We start from the raw sequence: 4,392 nt of genomic DNA on the forward strand, positions 1-4,392 counted from the left end.
AGTGTTTTTTAGTCCGGCCGTGTACCACCGACGAAGTCACCTTTTTCGGAGTGGGAAAATGGCACAAGAAACGCACTATGGAAGTATTTCATAATGTGGCACTACACTAGATCGATTTTTTTAGAGCTTCATGCAAAGATTTCATATCAATTATACGCCGCAACAGCGTATCGATTGCGTGCAAAATCGCAAGAGGATTTACGTCGTCTACCGTCAGAGCTGCTTTGAATATTGCCGCCACTAAATTATTGCAAACCTCGGGCGAAAACACTTTGATCGGCGCTAGCCGCTATCACGAACTGTCTAACCTAGTCTCCGAATTAATTTGCTGAAATGTAAGTATTATTGCAAAAAAAAATCGAATTTATAAAAAGCGTTATAGTTTATGCGAGGGTTGCAATTTTTTTTTGTTCTACAAGCTGGTCTATGCGGGGTTTGACCATGGTTAACTGAATATTCAGTTAACCATGGTTTGACTCCACTCACAGCACATCGGAAATCATGTCCAGGCTCATTTAGGCAATTTCGGCTCTTGGTTTTAATTGTCATCATGGCTGAGAAACCCTGCTCGCACTCCCAAGTGGAGGGAAAAACCAATAGTTGAGGAACAGCATTACGGGCCAGTGTCGGGTAACTAGAAGACAATTTTAGCCAGAAATTGATTAGTGATGGAGAGCATTCTCTGTGCTCATTTTTTGCAGTTTCATCAGCCTGGATATCAATTATCTCTACTTGTTTACCAGTTCCAACAGGTAGAAGTGCGGGATTGACAAAAAACGGATTAACCATATATGGGCAGCATAATGTATCCGGATAGTAATGCATCAGTTCCGTTATTAGCAATCTTAGATGTTCTGCAATTTCTTGAGACAATTTTGCATTTGGTGGGGAGGAATTCGAACATTCCGTAACGTTTGCTCTCCACATTTTTCATCCAAATGTCCAGCTTCCGAACGAACACTTCAAGCTTAGAGACAAAGTCTTGTATTGATCTGCCTGGCCCTTGGAACGAACGATTCACATCGCTAAGAGCTTGAAAAATATCCGATAAGTAAGCCAACTGTAATATAAACTCCTCGTTTTAGAAATCCTTTTTGAAATCTTGTCTCTTATCCTGGAAAAATGTGAACAGTTCTTGTCGAAGATCAAAGACTCTTCTAGTGATATTTCCGCGAGATCCCGTGATCTGAATTCAAATCTTAACACAATCTTTCAAACAGTCGAGTTTTAAGAGCAGATGTTTTGACGTAATTCAACATTTTTTTTTATTCGATCCAAGCATGACAGTAGGTCTGGAGGGAGCCCCTTGGCACAAAGAGCAAACCTGTGGATGAAGCAGTGAACAAATGTGGCGCGTGGGGATACGGTTTTAACATGCGATTGGAACCCTGAAATTCGACCAAGCATGAATGAAGTTGTGCATCCAACCAACTTGCCCCAATCCAGGTCATTTTGGGTTAAGAGTTCGGCCAAAACGTTGAAGACATCGATTCCCTTTGTTGTAGCTGACAGATCCGTGCTCAGTAATTATTTCGAATCATTGCCAGTCGGCTGTTTACTATTTATTTAGTGTTAGAAGTTTGCCGTTGAGTAGTGCTAATTTACTTGTCGCAATGAGCGGATATGTTTGCTTGTTTTTTTTAAAGTTAAATAATGAGGTTTGATTTGTTTTGCATAATTGGACACGTTTAGTGGACATAACGATCGTTTCAAAATTAAGTTGTTATTGTTATTATTTGTCTCCATCATTTTAAAAAAATCGCTTTTCTCTTCGAATACTGGACCAATTGCTTTGAAATTTTCAGTGAGTAAAGATTGATTTTTTGCCAGAAGGCTATTACTTTTATTTATTTTTAAATTTCACATGAAATCTGATATTTCGTCTAAAATTTCGCTGTATTATTTTATCCATGGGAACACTGGCTGTCCGGTTTGATTCTGTAAATTATTTCTACGCAAAACTCGGAATTCTTTGTGGGTACGGGTGGCGTCAAAGGTAATTACTGATTCGCTCTGGTTAACGTGTCCATATATTTGAGCACAGCTCTCTTGTTTAATTAATGTTGCTATTGTTTGCATATTTTAGAATAAAGTATGTTAATAACCTGCCTGTTGGGTTTGGCGTAAACCTTAGCATCCCTCAACCATATATTTAACTGGACCTCTACATTGCAAGAATTATTTACATGTCTATATCTACGATACTGGAACCATTTTGTTTTATCACCTCACAATTTCGTCGTTTCATTCATCACATATACATATTCAAAGTGGTGAAGTTGTTATTTATCGTGAAACCTAGCAGGGATACATCAAAGGAAGTTAATAGCCCGAAGTGTCACCGCCCAGCACGTTATACTAAGTCGCTTATATTCTACATAACATATTGACACACTCTGTTGAATTAGCTTAACATACATGTACAAAACTGCGTGACGAAACTAAGGATTGGCTGGTATAAATTGTCATGTTTTTAACACTTTCGATGCCAAGGACGTATATATACGTCATTTGGCGCCAACCGTTCCGTGCCATCAATGCAAAATGACGTATATATACGTCATTCGAAAAGGAAAAAGTTTAATAGATAGAAGAAGGTCGAGTTCAGGTATTTGCCGTCTTTTTTCTTCTCTCTCTCTCTCTCTTGTTGTCAAGTTGGGGGGAAAGAATGACGTCGTCAGCCAATCGCGTCATTCAAGAAATACCAAGATGGAAGGAGGGTCTGCCATGATGTAAATTATCAACCTATTTAGCATGGCCGAGGTACATATTAGCCGCAAATTATCATCAAAAATTTCTTATTTGTATTTGTATTTGTACGTATATTTGTATACGTATATTTGTACGTATTTGTATTTGTACGAGACCGACTGACGCCAACACACGGTTTCAACTTTTTACGGTGAAATGATTGAAAGGTGTGAGGAGAGATGATAATATTATCAATCATGTTACGAAGATGTAGAAAAACATTACTAAACCGGGAAATAATTCGAATATTTTTATATGCATGATCGTCGTCTTATTGGCAGGACGATGAAATGATTCAAAATGTTGGTAATTTTGAACGTTTTTTTAATTTTTTATCATTTTTGGGTAACGGATTGACGGACATCTGCAACGAAAGCAAATTTTATCGTCCTGAGAGGTGAAATGTTACATTTTGAAATAATAAAGTGAGAAATTGATATTATTCGGAACATATATTTTTCTACTTGTCAGTGAGATATGATCCGAGATATAGTAATTTAGTGGGAAATATATTACCAATAACACAGAGCCCCTCGTATGCTTCCAGCTCATATTGAATTACTTCCGTAGCTATTGTATAACCATAATTATAGCAAAATATGCAATCCTACGACTTTGTGTCGGATGAACAAGTTCAATAAGCAGCCATGGCGTACTGATTACGTAGCTACGCAATAGCGATCACGTGTCTGGCGCCACGAAGACGGGACTACGTGCAGTCGAGACGACTTGCGTAGCAAATTGCGTGAGATGACAATTTCGGAAAATCGTGTTCTTGACAGATCAACTGACGAATTTCGATGAAGCTTTAAACATTTTTATTATGTCAACTTAGAGACACCGGATGTGTATAATGAATATTGAAATTGCATTTGGAAATACTTCATTTGCACGCCAATATTAGTTCAAATATCCACACAAATAAGTATTTGCTCGCTATAAATACCAGATTGAATGAAATGTTTGCCGAGGCAAGTAAAGACTTCGAATTTCATCGTTTACTGACTGAACCCACCAAATCTGGAAGCGCCCGACGAAAACTCAGGAGCAATACTAAGATACAAACGCACCTGAAATGTATTACGCATGTTTCGGTATTATCCGACACATCAGTCGTAGGTGAAAGAACTCACCTACACATGCGTATCTTGTCGGAATTGCTCTCTCATGCTATTATAACATAAGTTGGAAATAACTTGTCTTGATCTCTCATTGCGATAAAGATTCAATTCGAACATTTTATTCAGCAATCAGAATCATTTTATTATACGAAAATATCAAATTCGAACAAAGAAAACAAAATCGTTTACTAGCATAAAAATATATCCCTCATTCGCTATATATTCCAATAACATTAATAATGGCCAATTATTGTCACTCACAAGGATAACATATTGCAAAATAAACAAAGTAGTCACATTGCATATTCATACAACTGTAACACATATGTATCTCTATGACCTCGTCACCATTACAATACGTCGAAAGTATTGAAATCGGCCTCTTATCTTGCCATAGTAGTGCGAGTAATTGTCCTTTTCGTAGTGAGATGATTTCCCCTTTCTTTAGTTTTGTTTTTATTTCTGCTGGAAGTCCCTTCCGGTTTGCCATGACTGTTCCCGTTATCGATGTTTTCCTTCG

The 4,392-nt window shown here is 37.7% G+C and overlaps 1 pseudogene; it reads right to left on the minus strand.

Moving 5' to 3' along the window:
• Window positions 1-335: 335 nt before the first annotated feature.
• Window positions 336-1,451, minus strand: LOC144430584 (zinc finger BED domain-containing protein 5-like; annotated as a pseudogene).
• Window positions 1,452-4,392: the final 2,941 nt, after the last annotated feature.

The sequence above is a fragment of the Styela clava genome, chromosome 12 (assembly GCF_964204865.1).
Source record: "Styela clava chromosome 12, kaStyClav1.hap1.2, whole genome shotgun sequence".
NCBI classification, from domain to species: Eukaryota; Metazoa; Chordata; class Ascidiacea; order Stolidobranchia; family Styelidae; genus Styela; species Styela clava.